Below are 19,251 nucleotides of genomic sequence, written 5' to 3' on the forward strand. Positions count from 1 at the left end.
ACTGGTCTATAGTTACCGGGGTTATCTCTACTCCCCTTCTTGAACAAGGGGACAACATTTGCTATCCTCCAGTCATCTGGCACTATTCCTGTAGACAAAGATGACTTAAAGATCAAGGCCAAAGGCTCAGCAATCTCCTCCCTAACTTCCCAGAGAATCCTAGGATAAATCCCATCCAGCCCAGGTGACTTACCTATTTTCACACTTTCCAGAATTGTTAACACCTCCTCCTTATGAACCTCAAGCCCTTCTAATCTAGTAGCCTGAATCTCAGTATTCTCCTCGACAACATTGTCTTTTTCCTGTGAATACTGACGAAAAATATTCATTTAGCACCTCTCCTATCTCCTCGGACTTCAAGCACAACTTCCCACTACTGTCCTTGACTGGCCCTACTCTTATCCTAGTCATTCTTTTATTCCTGACATATCTATAGAAAGCTTTAGGGTTATCCTTGATCCTCCCTGCCAAAGACTTCTCATGTCCCCTCCTGGCTCTTCTTAGCTCTCTCTTTAGGTCCTTCCTAGCTAACTTGTAACTCTCGAGCGCCCTAACTGAACCTTCATGTCTCATCTTTACATAAGTCTCCTTCTTCCTCTTGACAAGTGTTTCAACTGCTTTAGTAAACCACGGTTCCCTTACTCGACCACTTCCTCCCTGCCTGACAGGTACATACTTATCAAGGACACGCAGTAGTTGTTCCTTGAACAAGCTCCACATTTCCATTGTGCCCAACCCCTGCAGTTTTCCTCTCCATCCGATGTAACCCAAGTCTTGCCTCATCGCATCATAATTGCCTTTCCCCCAGATATAACTCTTGCCCTGCGGTATATACCTATCCCTTTCCATCACTAAAGTAAACGCAATCGAATTGTGGTCACTATCACCAAAGTGCTCACCTACCTCCAAATCTAACACCTGTCCTGGTTCATTACCCAGTACCAAATCCAATATGGCCTCGCCTCTCGTTGGCCTATCTACATACTGTGTCAGGAAACCCTCCTGCACACATTGGACAAAAACGGACCCATCTAATGTATTCGAACTATAGCGTTTCCAGTCAATATTTGGAAAGTTAAAGTCCCCCATAACAACTACCCTGTTGCTTTCGCTCCTATCCAGAATCATCTTTGCAATCCTCCCCTCTACATCTCTGGAACTTTTCGGAGACCTATAGAAAACCCCTAACAGGGTGACCTCTCCTTTCCTGTTTCTAACCTCAGCCCATACTACCTCAGTAGACGAGTCCTCATCAAACGTCCTTTCTGCCACCTTAATACTGTCCTTGACTAACAATGCCACCCCTCCCCCTCTTTTACCACCTTCCCTGAGCTTACTGAAATATCTAAACCCCGGCACCTGCAACAACCATTCCTGTCCCTGCTCTATCCATGTCTCCGAAATGGCCACAGCATCGAAGTCCCAGGTACCAACCCATGCCGCAAGTTCACCCACCTTATTCCGGATGCTCCTGGCACTGAAGAAGACACACTTTAAACCACCTTCCTGCCTGCCGGTACACTTCTGCAACTTTGAAACCCTACTCATGACCTCACTACTCTCAACCTCCTGTATACTGGAGCTACAATTCAGGTTCCCAAGCCCCTGCTGAAATAGTTTAAACCCTCCCGAAGAGCATTAGCAAATTTCCCCCCCCAGAATATTGGTACCCCTCTGGTCCAGGTGTAGACCATCCCGTTTGTAGAGGTCCCACCGATTCCAGAATGAGCCCCAATTATCCAGAAATCTGAAACCCTCCCTCCTGCACCATCCCTGTAGCCACGTGTTCAACTCCTCTCTCTCCCTATTCCTCGTCTCGCCATCACGTGGCACGGGTAACAACCCAGAGATAATAACTCTGTTTGTCCTAGATCTAAGTTTCCACCCTAGCTCCCTGAATTTCTGCCTTACATCCCCACCCCTTTTCCTACCTATGTCGTTGGTACGTATGTGGACCACGACTTGGGGCTGCTACCCCTCCCCCTTAAGGATCCTGAAAACACGATCCAAGACATCACGCACCCTGGCACCTGGGAGGCAACACACCAACCGTGAGTATCTCTCGTTCCCACGGAGTTCAACTAACCCACAACTTTTAATAGATTGTGGTGTGGGGAGCACAGGGCACACTCTACAGGTGTGATACAGCATAAATGGACAAGTGTTTTTTAAAACAAAACAATGTTTATTTTATCAACTCAAGTTAACCTTTTTAAAACAACCATTGAATATCTTAACACCCATTAATTCAAAGATAACCCCCAAAGACTAAGTAATCGTTTCAGCTGTCCTTTTAACATCCAAAAGACTTAACCAACCTTCAAACAGGAGCACATTACATTACGTTCAATATATTTAGTGAGAAAGGGTTCAACCGAGCTGCTGCTTTTGGTTACTTCAGCTACAGCCCTTTTTTTTCTTCATGCAGCTCACTGGAAACACACAGACACACCCAAACTGCTCTCTCAAACTCAAACTCAAAAGCAGATGTGAGCTCAGCTCCACCTACCCTCTGACATCACTTCAGTAATATGATCAGCTCCATTTCTAAAAGGTACATTGCTTAAACATCCATTTCTTTAAGGTACTCTCACATGACACCTCTCCCCAAGAAAAAAAATAAACCATCAACTTCAAGATGGTTTCATTTTTCACCTTTGCACCATCAATTAAGAAATGCACACAGTAAAAACACTTTACCGGTTCAAAAAAACAACACACGCAAACCGGTATAATAATATAGTCCATTTTATTCCTTCCTTCTTCCTCCAACCAAAAGGCGATCACGTTTTCCTGTCCTGCCACATGTATTATTTTTAAATGAAATGGCTGTAACAATAAACTCCAGCGAAACAGCCTTGCATTGTTATTCCGGAACCGTTCCAAAATCTTCAACGGATTATGATCCGTATATATAATGGTGTCAGATGGATTGCTGGTCACATAAATGTGAAAATGGTGCAAAGCCAGCACCAAACTCAAAGTCTCCTTCTCAATCGTCGAATACTTTTTCTGGTGAGAATTCAATTTCTTTGAAAAATAACCAACAGGCCGCTCTAGCCCTTCGTCGTTGTCTTGTAGAAGCACTGCACCTACGCCCACATCTACATCATGTATAGCCATTTTAGTACTTCCCAATTTATCTCTACAAACTTTCCCATGTGATATCAAAAACTCTTTCAGGTCAGTTAGTTTTTCCTCTGGAAGGTAACAACAACATATCCCAATTTTTAAGAACATCCTCATTTTCCAATTCAATTTGAGGTGTGTCAAATTCACAGTCATCTGGATTTGGTTTGTCACTTTGAGTTAGAATCATTAAAACCTCCTTTTTCTCTCCTTTCCTTTCAAAGTACCTTTTAAGCATATTCACATGTCACACTCGGTGAGTCTTCCTTCTATCTGGTGTTTTTACCACATAAATCACCTCACTTAACTTCCTTTCAATCTGATAAGGTCCACAAAACCTAGCTTTTAAAGGTTCACCTACCACTGGTAACAACACTAAAACTTTATCTCCACAGGCAAAACTACGAATTTTAGATTTCTTGTCCGCTACCCGTTTCATCACATTTTGTGCACCTTCAAATGTTGTCTAGCCAATTCACCTGCTCTATTTAATCGTTCCCTAAAATTTGACACGTAATCCAGTAATGTAATTTCCGATTTCTCACCCACCAATTTTTCCTTCATCAATTTAAGTGGTCCTCTTACCTCATGACCAAAAATTAGTTCAAAGGGACAAAATTTGGTTGACTCATTATGTGCATCCCTAATTGCAAACAGTACGAGTGGAATTTTTAAATCCCAATCCTCTGGATAATCTTGACAATAAGTCCTTAACATTGTCTTTAATGTCTGATGCCACCTTTCTAACGCTCCCGGCGATTCTGGATGGTACGCAGTTGATTTAAATTGTTTTATTCCTAAGCTATCCATAACTTCTTTGAATAACTTTGAGGTAAAATTTGATCCTTGATCCGATTGAATTTCTGTGAGTAGTCCATATCTAGTAAAGAATTTAAGTAACTCCTCCACAATCTTTTTAGCTGTAATATTACGTACTGGAATGGCCTCTGGAAACCCTGTAGACACATCCATTATAGTCAAAAGATATTGATTCCCACTTATTGCTTTAGGAATCGGTCCAACGCAATAAATTATGACCCTTGTAAAAGGTTCGTCAAATGCTGGAATGGGTATTAAGGGTGCTGGTTTTATCACTGCTTGAGGTTTCCCTATCACTTGACATGTGTGACATGATTGACAAAATTTAACTACATCTTTATTTACTCCAGGCCAAAAAAAATGTTTCTGGATTTTAGCTTGAGTTTTCCTTATTCCTCATTCCCAAATGACCTCCCACTGGTACCTCATGTGCAACTGGCAACATCTCCTTTCTATACCCTACTGGCAATACTACTTGATGAACATCTGCCCACTTGTCATCCGCCTGCATATGTACAGGTCTCCATTTTCTCATCAAGACATCATTTTTACGGTAATAACACACTGGTATACACTCAGATTCCTCTTCCGTATATGCTTTCTGATACATCCGTTTTATTTCTACACCTTTCTGTTGTAACTCCGCCAATTTTCCTGAACTAAAAATATCCGCCTCATCCTCCACCTGTTCTTGTTCTTTTTCAACCACCTGATCAAAAATCGTTTCTGATAATTGCACTTCAACTTCATCTTCACCCTTTGATTTCTCCTCGTGTCTTAACCTGTGACTTTGCGACCTTGTTACTACACAATCCGGAAAAATCCCAGGATATTCATCCTTCAACACTTCAGTTGTCTGATTTTCCATTGGCTTATCAACCACAGTAGGCATCACTCCCACCTGCGATCCAGTTGTATCATTACCCAAGATAAACTGTATTCCTAGACAAGATAGTTTCTCTATTACACCTACTACCATTTCACCACTCTTCACTGGACTTTCCAACCTTACCTTATATAATGGAACGCGACTCTGAGGTACACTCTCTTTATTGTCTCCCATCAGATCACCTTTACCTTTACCACTTGAATATTTCTCATGTCCCCAGTTTCTATCCCACACAGGTGGAAACTGATGTTGGGAACCAAGTTTTGATTTAGGAACTAATATCCGCCTCATCCTGCCATTTCTGCTGCTAATTTCGCAGTTTTAACCCTCTGCTCTTCCACATGAGTTCTCACTACATCAGGAATTGAATTTTTAAACTCCTCCAAAAGTATAATTTTTCTGAGAGCTTCATAGGTTTGATCTATTTTCAAAGCCCTTATCCACCTATCAAATTTACTCTGTTTGAGCCTTTCAAACTCCATGTATGTTTGACCAAATTCTTTCCTTAAATTTCTAAACCTTTGTCTGGAGGCTTCATGCACTAATTCATATGCACCTAAGATGGATTTTTTCACCTCTTCATACATTTCAGATACCTCCAGTAGTGATGCAAACACTTCACTAGCTCTACCTACCAGCTTTGTTGAATCAGTAATCCCACATGTCCTGTGGCCATTTCATTTGTTTAGCTACCTTCTCAAATGAAATGAAAAAGGCTTCTACCTCCTTCTCGTCAAACCTTGACAATGCTTGGACATATTTAAATAGATCTCCACCACGTCTTTGACTATGTCGCTCTTTCTCACTATCCTCATCCATCACATCCAACTGTACCTGTCCCTTTGTGTCTGCCAATTTTAACTGACTGTCATGTTTCATGGCCATTTTCCGAAGTACAAACTCTCTCTCTTTATCTTTTTCCCTGATCTGTATCTCCCTTTCTCTTTCCTTTTGTTCCGCCAGGGCTATTCTTTCTTTTTCTCTCATTGCATATTCAAGCTGCTTTAATTCTTTTTCATGTTCAAGTTGCTTTAATTCTTTTTCATGTTTAAGTTGCTTAATCTGCAACTGGAGCTTTGCCATTTCTAATGAGTCAGAATGTATCTCAGGCAAATGTAAATGCTCAGCTACCGCGGTACTTGCCTCACCTTTTCGCATTTTGCCAGGCAATGTTAACTGCAATGCTTTTGCCAAATCTAACAGCCTGCTTTTAGTCTCTGTCCATAAGGTACTGCGTGTTACCGTGTCCACCCCCAAAAACCTCTGAGCCTCTGAAACAGCCATTGTCCACAATACACTCCCCACTTAAACTAGAATACCACACCTGAAAAGCAACCACACTATATGCTCACCCCTCACTGCCTTTAAGTTCACTAAGCCAATCCAATAGATAGGCTTTGATCCTGGACGAGCCCCAATTGTTGTGGGTCAGAGTTTAGAGAACCCCAAAGAGTAGCATGGAGTTCAACTGACCCACAGCTTTAACTAGATTGTGGTATGGGGAGCACACGGCGCACTCTACAGGTGTGATACAGCGTAAATGGACAAGTGTTTTTTAAAACAAAACAATGTTTATTCTATCAACTCAAGTTAACCTTTTTAAAACAACCATTGAATATCTTAACACCCATTAATTCAAAGATAACCCCCAAAGACTAAGTAATCGTTTCAGCTGTCCTTTTAACATCCAAAAGACTTAACCAACCTTCAAACAGGAGCACATTACATTACGTTCAATATATTTAGTGAGAAAGGGTTCAACCGAGCTGCTGCTTTTGGTTACTTCAGCTACAGCCCCTTTGTTTTCTTCATGCAGCTCACTGGAAACACACAGACACACCCAAGCTGCTCTCTCAAACTCAAACTCAAAAAGCAAAAGTGAGCTCATGTTCCCCCACCCTCTGACATCACTTCAGTAATATGATCAGCTCCACTTCTTAAAGGTACATTGCTTAAACATCCATTTCCTGAAGGTACTTTCACATGACACTACTGCGATGCAGTGTATCTTACTGAGGTAATAATCACTAATAAATGTTTAAATCCCACAATGGACACTTTCAGAATTTGAATTCCCTTTAAATGCTGGGATCTTTACAAGTGTCCATTAAACTGTCAGAATGTTGTTGAAACCCATTCGCTTCACTCGTTCTCCGCCCGTACCTGGTCTGGCCTAGATGTGACTCCAGACCTAAAGCAATGTGGGTGACTTAACCATTCTCGGATTGATTGAGAAAAGCAAGTGACTCCCCACCAGTGGCCCAGTTAACTGGGGACGGACAATATATGTGCCAAAATTACCAGGGACACCTGGACCCTGAGACTGAATTAAAACACACAAATAGACATTTAAAAGTTACATATGTTGCCTCATTTGTTTGTGGTAAATCAGTTCTGGGTTTCTGAATCTTTTCTAATGTTGCTTCGAGAAGATATTTGAATCAAACAGTTCAAGTGCCAGAGGCAGAAATTGGTGGAGAGGTGTGGGAGAGTGGCAGGATATACAAGGAGAGAGAGAGGAAATTGAAAAGGAGAAAGAAAGAGGGACAAAGAAAGGCAACTTTGCAAACTCTGAATTCTCTCCCCGCCCCTTAAACCGTTTTATTGGTTCAGAGAAGGAAACTTGACACCCAGTCGCCACAATCCACTCTAATTCCGTGCAACCTCTCCATCCCAGAGATAGTTCACGGCTCAGATTAGAATACCAGACAATAGAGGGATTGTGTTGAGAAATACCAGTTTTCATTCTCTGAGGACTACACAAAGACCGTGAGATTTCAGGGGGAGTTCTGATCAGACTCACCTGATGGACATCCATCGGAGACCAGTAGCCATTTTAAGTTGCTAACATAAGGCCCGAAGATATAGGAGCAGAATTGGGCCAGAAGGAAAGAAATCCTGCACTCCAGATCCCACTACCTCACCGACATCCTGCCCCATCTTCCTAAAGATCTGCGGATCAAGAATTGGCCTGTTCTGTCACATGACCCGACCCGAATAGACTGTAAGAACATAAGACATAGGAGCAGAATTAGGCCACTCGGCCCATCGAGTCTGCTCTGCCATTCAATCATGGCTGATATTTTTCTCGTCCCCATTCTCCTGCCTTCTCCCCATAACCCCTGATTAATCAAAAACCTATCTATCTCCGTCATAAAGATACTCAGTGCGGTAAAGAGTTCCACAGATTCACCACCCTCTGGCTGAAGAAATTCCTCCTTATCTCTGTTTTAAAGAATCATCCCTATAGTCTGAGATGGCGTCCTCTGCTTCTAGTTTTTCCTACCAGTGGAAACATCCTCTCCACGTTCCTGTAAGTTTCAATAAGATCCCCACTCATCCTTCTAAACTCCAACGAGTACAGACCCAGAGTCCTCAACCGTTCCTCATACGACAAGTTCTTCATTCCAGGGATCATTCACCTAGGGGCTGGTTTAGCACAGGGCTAATTAGCTGGCTTTTAAACCAGCCCAAGGCAGGCCAGCAGCATGGTTCAATTCCTGTACCAGCCTCCCCGGACAGGTGCCGGAATGTGGCGACTAGTAACTTCATTTGAAGCCTACTTGTGACAATAAGCGATTTTCATTTCATTTTCATTTCATTTCATTTCATTCTTGTGAACCTCCTCTGGACCCTTTCCAAGGCCAGTACATCCTTCCTTAGATACGGGGCCCAAAACTGCTGGCAATACTCCAAACGGGGTCTGACCAGTGGTCTTGGCTCTATTGAACGCAGACATCTTCTTTGCCAGCTTTGCTCTCACATCTTGGTCGAACCTGATGGGGTGGCCTTCCCATTTAAAGTCCCGATACTCCTTTGCTCATCTCAAAACCGGGTCTTTCTCCTTGAAGCTATGGAACTTCACTATTACCGCACGTGGTGGATCCTCAGGACGAGGCCTCTGCCGGAGTGTACGGCGGGCTCGGTCCATCCTCGGAGGGGACCTGAATCCACCCTCACCCACCAATGAATTGGTCCGAAAGGCGATGTTTTGCCCGGTAACAGGTGGTGATTGGTGCCACGGAAATGGTTCAGAGGCCGAAGGAGCTTTCAATTTTGCTTTGACAGCTGAGAGAGAAAACCTCTCTCTTTCCCACTCTGTTCCTCCAGAAATAGCCAGCAAAGTCTCACCAAAAGGCTACTGTGGGAACCAACACTCTCTCCTAAGAAAAGGCTGGTGTAAGCAGAATGCAGAATCTGATAACCCTCTGTGGTAGTATGTATTGGGGGTCATGTGGGACTGGAAGCCCTAATGTCATTGGCTGACAGATCCCGGGTCCTGGTTGGCCGTTGACCTCAAGCTCCGCCCTGAAGGCGGAGTATAAGAAGCCGGAGTCTTCCCCCGCAGGCCAGTTTACTATCGAGCTGCGGGGGAACAGACACGCTTAATAAAGCCTCATCGACTTCACTCTATTCGTCTCACGGAGTCTTTGTGCGCTACAATTTATTAAGCGTGCCTAAAAAGGACTATGGAGCTCAGGATCATTTCCGAATGCCTGAGGATCAGCCCCCACGCAGTGAACGCGGCAGCAGCCTTCAAACACTGGCAGACTTGCTTCGAGGCCTACCTCAGAACGACCACTGGCCGGCTCTCAGACGAACAAAAACTGCAGGTCCTGCACTCGAGGGTGAGCACGGAGATTTTCACCCTCATTGAAGACACCGACGATTTCCAGACGGCGTTCACAGCACTCAGAAGTCTCTACGTTCGCCCAGTTAACCAAATCTACGCTCGCTACCAGCTCGCGACGAGACGGCAAGCTCCCGGAGAATCGATGGACGAATTCTACGCCGCGCTGCTGATTTTGGGACGAGCCTGCAGCTGCCCCTCGGTGAACGCAAACGAACACACGGACATGTTAATGTGCGATGCTTTTGTGGCAGGTATGCAATCCTCCCAAATCCGCCAAAGACTTCTAGAAAAAGAGTCGCTAGGACTCTCAGAGGCACGGGCCCTAGCAGCCTCCCTAGACGTGGCCGCGCGTAATACCCGCGCCTACGGCCCCGACCGCGCGGCAGGCCATTGGGCCCCGTACGTACCCGTCGCGGCAAACCCCCTACCCCCCCCCCGGACACCCCACAGGCGTGCACGGTCCAAACGCCGAGTCGCACCGGGGGCGCCCACTGTTATTTCTGCGGCCAGGCGAAACACCCCCGACAGCGCTGCCCGGCCCGCGCAGCCATCTGCAAAAGCTGCGGGAAAAAGGGCCATTATGCGGTTGTGTGCCGGTCCCGCGAGGTCGCCACCGTCCCGGGAGCGCAGGGAGCCCTGCAAGCAGTCTATGCGCCCCAACCCCCCCAGCACGCCATGTACGATGTAAGGCCCTGCTCTCAGCGACTGTGATTCGAAATGTTTGTTCAACTCCCCGCACAAGCCGCTGACTTGGCATGTTTGTAAATGAACGGTTTGAATCGAGTTCAGTCAGATATTTAACATTTGTTTGCAGACGACACAAAGGTTGGTGGAATTGCGGATAGCGATGAGGACTGTCTGAGGATACAGCAGGATTTAGATTGTCTGGAGACTTGGGCGGAGAGATGGCAGATGGAGTTTAACCTGGACAAATGTGAGGTAATGCATTTTGGAAGGGCTAATGCAGGTAGGGAATATACAGTGAATGGTAGAACCCTCAAGAGTATTGAAAGTCAAAGAGATCTAGGAGTACAGGTCCACAGATCACTGAAAGGGGCTACACAGGTGGAGAAGGTAGTCAAGAAGGCATACGGCATGCTTGCCTTCATTGGCCGGGGCATTGAGTATAAGAATTGGCAAGTCATGTTGCAGCTGTATAGAACCTTAGTTAGGCCACACTTGGAGTATAGTGTTCAATTCTGGTCGCCACACTACCAGAAGGATGTGGAGGCTTTAGAGAGGGTGCAGAAGAGATTTACCAGAATGTTGCCTGGTATGGAGGGCATAAGCTATGAGGAGCGATTGAATAAACTCGGTTTGTTCTCACTGGAACGAAGGAGGTTGAGGGGCGACCTGATAGAGGTATACAAAATTATGAGGGGCATAGACAGAGTGGATAGTCAGAGGCTTTTCCCCAGGGTAGAGGGGTCAATTACTAGGGGGCATAGGTTTAAGGTGAGAGGGGCAAAGTTTAGAGTAGATGTACGAGGCAAGTTTTTTACGCAGAGGGTAGTGGGTGCCTGGAACTCACTACCGGAGGAGGTAGTGGAGGCAGGGACGATAGGGACATTTAAGGGGCATCTTGACAAATATATGAATAGGATGGGAATAGAAGGATACGGACCCAGGAAGTGTAGAAGATTGTAGTTTAGTCGGGCAGTATGGTCGGCACGGGCTTGGAGGGCCGAAGGGCCTGTTCCTGTGCTGTACATTTCTTTGTTCTTTGTTCTTTTTTGTTTTCGGGCAATTCGGCCCTTTTTGGACTGCCCAAGAATAAAACTCAGAGACTGTAAACTGACTTTTCAGCCAAGAGAACGTAACCAGATTTCCCAGCAGGCTTGGTCCGCTGAGCTGAGTAGGGGCATAAGTATTTACAAACCCCCCCCCTAGGAGCTACAAGGAAGAAGGAGCCAGACAACGAGATAAGATCAAAACACAGACAAAGGGGCACGGGAATACACAGGGGGCCTGCCTGCAAGCAGGACAATGGGATGGTCATAGCCCCATGCAGATGTAAATGACCTGGCCTCCACCAGAGCAGAATCCAATTAACACCCCATCAACATAGCAAGGTGAGAATAGCAGCCATCTCCGGAGCAGCTGGAAGACCTTTTGAAAATCTTCACAAGAGAGCCTAACCTTGTTATCCTAAAAAGCAGACTGTCTGGGCTCAGTATATTGCGCTGGAAAAGCCCCTTGAAGATAAGCGGTAGAAAAAACCAAGTTGGAGGCGGACCTGGGGGAGGTACTCCAATCTTGACAGAAGCCACCGGCAGGAACTCACTGGAAGGAGGGGGCGGAGTCGGCACCAAATTCAAATCGCGGCAGGTCTGCCTGGCTGGAAGGAGCGGACCTGCGAGGAAAACCCGGAAGCAAACAGCTCTGACCGGCTCAAAGGGGGCGGGACCAGCGGGAACTTTAAACTTGGACTGATACAACGCAAAGGAGGAGGAAAACCCGGAAGTCGACAGCTCTGACCGGCTCAAAGGGGGCGGGACCAGCGGGAACTTTGAACCTTACCAATTCAATGCAAAAGGGGCTGGCCGAACACAGGAAAAGCCTGGTAAAACGGGTATAAAAGGGGCTGTGTTTCGATTGAGGGTTGCTTGGCTCGACCTCTCCACCTTTGACTTGACCTCTGCAGCCTGTGACCGTAAGTACCCTGCAGCAGCTTGCGAAACTCCCTTGACTTTGATAGTGGTTGAGGCTTTGGGGAAGGGGACTTGATTTGTGTTCTGTGTCATTGCTAAACCTGTGTAACAATAAGATTTTTCGTTGTGTCCGTTATAGTACTTTCTGAATAGACTTAGTTTGTGTTAGAGTTTAAGATTTTATTATAATTTCTTCTGTTTGATGATTTTGACCTGGGTTTTGCAATAAACCTTGATTTGCTGATAATTGGAGTCGTTTAAATTCTTCAATCTCTCACCAGCGATCTCTGACCAAGTCATTGTTAAAATATTCCTCACCTTAATTCCGGGTTCAAGAATCTAGGGTCATCTTGAGCGATTCACTCAGGACAGGCTGCTGGTTAGGTAATAAACAGCAGTGTCCTATTCTCTCTCTTGGGAAAGCTACTCCAGCGAAGTAGGAACCGGGTGGGTGTTGCACCACCGGCAAGAGAGAGAATCACCTGGGCATTGGTAGGGGTCTGGAGATCTGTGTGATATAAGCCTCAGGCTTCCGGTTAGGGATAAACGGCAGGCTTGATTCAGTGCTCTCTTCCGTGGAGGTGTCCCAGTGCGGCATCCCCTGGCCTCTGAAGTTTCAGTGCCAGCTGGAGAGAGACACACACAGATACTCAAACCCCAGATATCGGCCCAGTAGTGGAGTAGCAGAGATGGCAAATTGTAGAGGGTGCCATCTCTGCTACTCCACTACTGGGCCGATATCTGGGGTTTGAGTATCTGTGTGTGTCTCTCTCCAGCTGGCACTGAAACTTCAGAGGCCAGGGGATGCCGCACTGGGACACCTCCACGGAAGAGAGCACTGAATCAAGCCTGCCGTTTATCCCTAACCGGAAGCCTGAGGCTTATATCACACAGATCTCCAGACCCCTACCAATGCCCAGGTGATTCTCTCTCTTGCCGGTGGTGCAACACCCACCCGGTTCCTACTTCGCTGGAGTAGCTTTCCCAAGAGAGAGAATAGGACACTGCTGTTTATTACCTAACCAGCAGCCTGTCCTGAGTGAATCGCTCAAGATGACCCTAGATTCTTGAACCCGGAATTAAGGTGAGGAATATTTTAACAATGACTTGGTCAGAGATCGCTGGTGAGAGATTGAAGAATTTAAACGACTCCAATTATCAGCAAATCAAGGTTTATTGCAAAACCCAGGTCAAAATCATCAAACAGAAGAAATTATAATAAAATCTTAAAATCTAACACAAACTAAGTCTATTCAGAAAGTACTATAACGGACACAACGAAAAATCTTATTGTTACACAGGTTTAGCAATGACACAGAACACAAATCAAGTCCCCTTCCCCAAAGCCTCAACCACTATCAAAGTCAAGGGAGTTTCGTAAGCTGCTGCAGGGTACTTACGGTCACAGGCTGCAGAGGTCAAGTCAAAGGTGGAGAGGTCGAGCCAAGCAACCCTCAATCGAAACACAGCCCCTTTTATACCCGTTTTACCAGGCTTTTCCTGTGTTCGGCCAGCCCCTTTTGCATTGAATTGGTAAGGTTTAAAGTTCCCGCTGGTCCCGCCCCCTTTGAGCCGGTCAGAGCTGTCGACTTCCGGGTTTTCCTCCTCCTTTGCGTTGTATCAGTCCAAGTTTAAAGTTCCCGCTGGTCCCGCCCCCTTTGAGCCGGTCAGAGCTGTTTGCTTCCGGGTTTTCCTCGCAGGTCCGCTCCTTCCAGCCAGGCAGACCTGCCGCGATTTGAATTTGGCGCCGACTCCGCCCCCTCCTTCCAGTGAGTTCCTGCCGGTGGCTTCTGTCAAGATTGGAGTACCTCCCCCAGGTCCGCCTCCAACTTGGTTTTTTCTACCGCTTATCTTCAAGGGGCTTTTCCAGCGCAATATACTGAGCCCAGACAGTCTGCTTTTTAGGATAACAAGGTTAGGCTCTCTTGTGAAGATTTTCAAAAGGACTTCCAGCTGCTCCGGAGATGGCTGCTATTCTCACCTTGCTATGTTGATGGGGTGTTAATTGGATTCTGCTCTGGTGGAGGCCAGGTCATTTACATCTGCATGGGGCTATGACCATCCCATTGTCCTGCTTGCAGGCAGGCCCCCTGTGTATTCCCGTGCCCCTTTGTCTGTGTTTTGATCTTATCTCGTTGTCTGGCTCCTTCTTCCTTGTAGCTCCTAGGGGGGGGGTTTGTAAATACTTATGCCCCTACTCAGCTCAGCGGACCAAGCCTGCTGGGAAATCTGGTTACGTTCTCTTGGCTGAAAAGTCAGTTTACAGTCTCTGAGTTTTATTCTTGGGCAGTCCAAAAAGGGCCGAATTGCCCGAAAACCTTACAACGACCCGCAGGCGCAGCCGCTCTGGGTCCCGACCACCGCGGTCCCGGGAGAACTGGGAGCCCTGCACGCCGCCTACGCTCCCCAACCCCCCTCCCCGCAGCCCATGTATGACCCGCCGCCGGCGCTACCGCTTTGGGTCCCGGCCAACACTCTCCACGGAGAGGAGGGAGTTTTTTGCGTCCCTAACGCCACCCTAACCCCCGTCCCGCGCCCCACGCCTGACCCGCCGGCGCCACCTACTTGGACCCCGACCACCGCTGTCCCCGGTGAGGGAGCTCCGCGCGGTCCTTGCGCTCGCGGCCCCACGCCTGACCCGCCGGCGCTGCCGACTTGGGCCCCGACCACCGCTGTCCCCGGTGAGGGAGCTCCGCGCGGTCCTAGCGCCCGCGGTCCTAGCGCTCGCGGTGAGGGAGCTCCGCGCGGTCCTAGCGCTCGCGGTCCTAGCGCTCCCCAGCCCCCCCAGCACACCATGGGCGACCCGCAGATGCCGCCATTTTGGGTCCCGACCACCACGAGGGGAGGAGGGGCGCCGATGTGCGACCCGCAGACGCCGCCATTTTGGGTCCCGACCACCACGAGGGGAGGAGGGGCGCCGCCATCTTGGACCGCCCCAGACCTGTACGACGCATGGGGGCGGCCATTTTGTCCACCCCCGCCGCCATCTTGGACGGCAACAACGGACCCCACTCCACTACTACAACCACGGCTCGCTTCGATTACGCTCGATCAGGCTCGGCCCCGGACACTCCAGACGACGACGACAACGGTCCTAATAAACGGCCACGAGACGCCATGCCTAGTCGACTCCGGGAGCACGGAAAGCTTTATACACCCCGACACGGTAAGACGCTGTTCCTTGACCACCTATCCCAGCGCACAAAAGATTTGCCTAGCTGCAGGATCCCACTCTGTACAGATCCAGGGATTCTGCATAGTTACCCTTACGGTGCAGGGGAGGGAGTTCAAAAACTACAAACTAAACGTCCTTCCCCAACTCTGTGCCCCCACCTTGCTGGGATTAGATTTCCAATGTAATCTACAGAGCCTTACGTTCAAATTCGGCGGCCCCATACCCCCACTCACTATCTGCGGCCTCGCAACCCTCAAAGTGCAACCCCCGTCCTTGTTTGCGAACCTCACCCCGGATTGCAAACCCGTCGCCACTAGGAGCAGACGGTACAGCGCCCAGGACCGGACCTTCATTCGGTCCAAAGTCCAGCGGCTACTAAAGGAGGGCATAATACAGGCCAGCAATAGTCCCTGGAGAGCGCAGGTGGTAGTAGTGAAGACAGGGGAGAAACAAAGGATGGTCATTGACTACGGCCAGACCATCAACAGGTACACACAACTAGACGCGTACCCTCTCCCCCGCATATCCGACATGGTCAATCGGATTGCCCAATATAAAGTCTTCTCCACCGTGGACCTCAAGTCCGCCTACCATCAGCTCCCCATCCGCCCAAGTGACCGCAAGTACACAGCCTTCGAGGCAGACGGGCGATTATACCATTTCCTACAGGTCCCTTTTGGCGTCACAAACGGGGTCTCGGTCTTCCAACGGGAGATGGACCGAATGGTTGATCAACATGGATTGCGGGCCACGTTCCCGTGTCTCGACAATGTAACCATCTGCGGCCACGATCAGCAGGACCACGACGCCAACCTCCAGAAATTCCTCCAGACCGCCAAAGCCTTGAACCTCACGTACAACGAGGACAAGTGCGTTTTTAGCACCGACCGGCTAGCCATTCTGGGCTACATAGTACGCAATGGGATAATAGGCCCCGACCCCGAACGTATGCGCGCACTCATGGAATTTCCCCTCCCGCACTGCCCAAAAGCCCTGAAACGCTGCTTGGGGTTCTTTTCGTACTACGCCCAGTGGGTCCCCCAGTACGCAGACAAGGCCTGCCCCCTAATACAGACCACAACCTTCCCTCTGTCGACAGAGGCTTGCCAGGCCTTCAGCCGCATCAAAGCGGATATCGCAAAGGCCACGATGCGCGCCATCGACGAGTCCCTCCCCTTCCAGGTCGAGAGCGACGCCTCCGACGTAGCTCTAGCGGCCACCCTTAACCAAGCGGGCAGACCCGTGGCCTTTTTCTCCCGAACCCTCCACGCCTCAGAAATCTGCCACTCCTCAGCGGAAAAGGAAGCCCAAGCCATAGTGGAAGCTGTGCGACATTGGAGGCATTACCTGGCCGGCAGGAGATTCACTCTCCTCACTGACCAACGGTCGGTAGCTTTCATGTTCGTTAATGCACAGCGGGGCAAAATTAAAAATGACAAGATCTTAAGGTGGAGGATCGAGCTCTCCACCTTCAACTATGAGATCTTGTACCGTCCCGGAAAGCTGAACGAGCCGTCCGATGCCCTATCCTGCGGCACATGTGCCAACGCACAAATTAACCGCCTCCAAACCCTCCACGAGGACCTGTGTCACCCGGGGGTCACTCGGTTTTACCACTTCATAAAGTCCCGCAATCTCCCATACTCTTTAGAGGAGGTCCGTACAGTCACAAGGGACTGCCACATCTGCGCGGAATGCAAGCCGCATTTTTTCAGGCCAGATGGAGCGCACCTGATTAAGGCTTCCCGCCCCTTTGAACGCCTCAGTCTCGATTTCAAAGGGCCCCTCCCCTCCACCGACCGCAACGCATATTTTCTTAATGTAGTGGACGAATACTCCCGCTTCCCTTTTGCCATTTCCTGCTCTGACATGACCGCGGCCACAGTCATTAAAGCCCTGAACAGCATCTTCACACTGTTCGGTTACCCCGCATACGTCCACAGCGACAGGGGGTCCTCTTTCATGAGTGACGAGCTGCGCCAGTTCCTGCTCAGCAAGGGCATAGCCTCAAGCAGGACGACCAGCTACAACCCCCGGGGGAATGGGCAAGTAGAAAGGGAGAACGGCACGGTCTGGAAGGCCGTCCTACTGGCCCTACGGTCCAGGGATCTCCCAGTTTCACGGTGGCAGGAGGTCCTCCCGGATGCTCTCCATTCCATCCGGTCGTTATTATGTACGAGCACTAATCAAACGCCTCACGAGCGTCTCCTTGTCTTCCCTAGGAGGTCCTCCTCTGGAACATCGCTGCCGACCTGGCTGGCGGCCCCAGGACCCATCCTGCTCCGAAAGCATGTGCGGGCACATAAGGCGGACCCGTTGGTCAAAAGGGTTCACCTCCTCCACGCAAACCCCCAGTACGCCTACGTGGAGTACCCCGACGGCCGACAGGACACGGTCTCCCTGCGAGATCTGGCGCCCGCCGGCAACACACACACCCCCCCGACACCATCAACCCAACCCCCCCCCCCTTCCTGCCACCGCCGCACCCCGCGACCGCCCCCTTCCCAGGAGGATCGGTCCCCCTCCCTTTTGCACCGACAGCTGAAACCGTACGGCTCCTGGAGGCGACAACACTGGTACAAGCACCACCACCACCGCCGGGGCCGAGGCGATCGACACGGACGACCAGACCGCCCGACCGACTCGTGGCGTCGATGTAACACAAATATGGACTGTTCACAAGAACATTTTGCTTTTCTTCCTATACCCTCTGTAAATAGTTGCAACAGGACGAAATTGTCCAATACTGTATTGCCATGTGAATGTTTTATCCTCCCAGGACCAGCCCTGTAAACCCTTACCACCATACGAAGCATCACCCCGCCGGGTTCATTTTTGACAAGGGGTGAATGTGGTAGTATGTATTGGGGGTCATGTGGGACTGGAAGCCCTAATGTCATTGGCTGACAGATCCCGGGTCCTGGTTGGCCGTTGACCTCAAGCTCCGCCCTGAAGGCGGAGTATAAGAAGCCGGAGTCTTCCCCCGCAGGCCAGTTTACTATCGAGCTGCGGGGGAACAGACACGCTTAATAAAGCCTCATCGACTTCACTCTATTCGTCTCATGGAGTCTTTGTGCGCTACACCCTCTCTGCAGGGCAGGCTGACGTGAAGCCAGAGGCCTCCCCTGGAAAATCTCTGAGTAAGACATTGCTAACTGCAAGGAAGACCATTACAGGCTGTAAACCAGAGGCTTTAATCCAAACCCATGCTGTGAAGAAAATGCACTAAAGAACTCATCATCTGAAGCAAGGGTTCTTATCTTTTGACCTTAATCCTTATTATTTTTACCTCTTCCGCCCCGCTCCGTTTGTCTGTCTTAAGTGTTTGGGTAGAGGGTGGGACTGTTAAAGGGGGGCGGTAGTCAGGTGGTTTGTTATTCTATTGTATTTACTGCATATTTCATCATCATTCTTGTTATAAGTAAACAGTAATTATGTTTCAACTTACAAACCTGGTGCCTGTAATCATTGGGCAGCCAGGGGCCAAAGAGTTTGGGAATTTTTATAAGAATTATTGGTTAATTCACTTGTGTTGTGACTCCGGTACCTGAGGGGCTGGAATTGACCGCGCAGCTGCCCAGGATATCATAACAATGGATACGGTGTCTCAGGCTATGATTCGATACGGTGTCTCGGGTTCTGATTTGATACAGTACCAAGGACTCTGATTGCAATACATTTTGGGGCATTTCAGTCATACAGGATCCTTATTCCATTAACTATGTGGGTTTTCAAAAGAAAATGCCCCTTGATTCTAAAGAAAACGGTCAGAAAATCCAGTTCTTCAGCGGGAGCTGCTTCCTGCCAGTCCTCCCCCCACATTACGCCACCTGAAGTCACGATTAGAATCGTTTAAGGGGTAATTGAAGTTTTATTTGTGTGATGTTAAAGATATTTTAATACTGTGTTCGTAATAAAGTTTGTTTAATATCTCACATCCCTATTTCTTGGTGAA

The sequence above is a fragment of the Scyliorhinus torazame genome, chromosome 13 (assembly GCF_047496885.1).
Source record: "Scyliorhinus torazame isolate Kashiwa2021f chromosome 13, sScyTor2.1, whole genome shotgun sequence".
Lineage (NCBI taxonomy): Eukaryota > Metazoa > Chordata > Chondrichthyes > Carcharhiniformes > Scyliorhinidae > Scyliorhinus > Scyliorhinus torazame.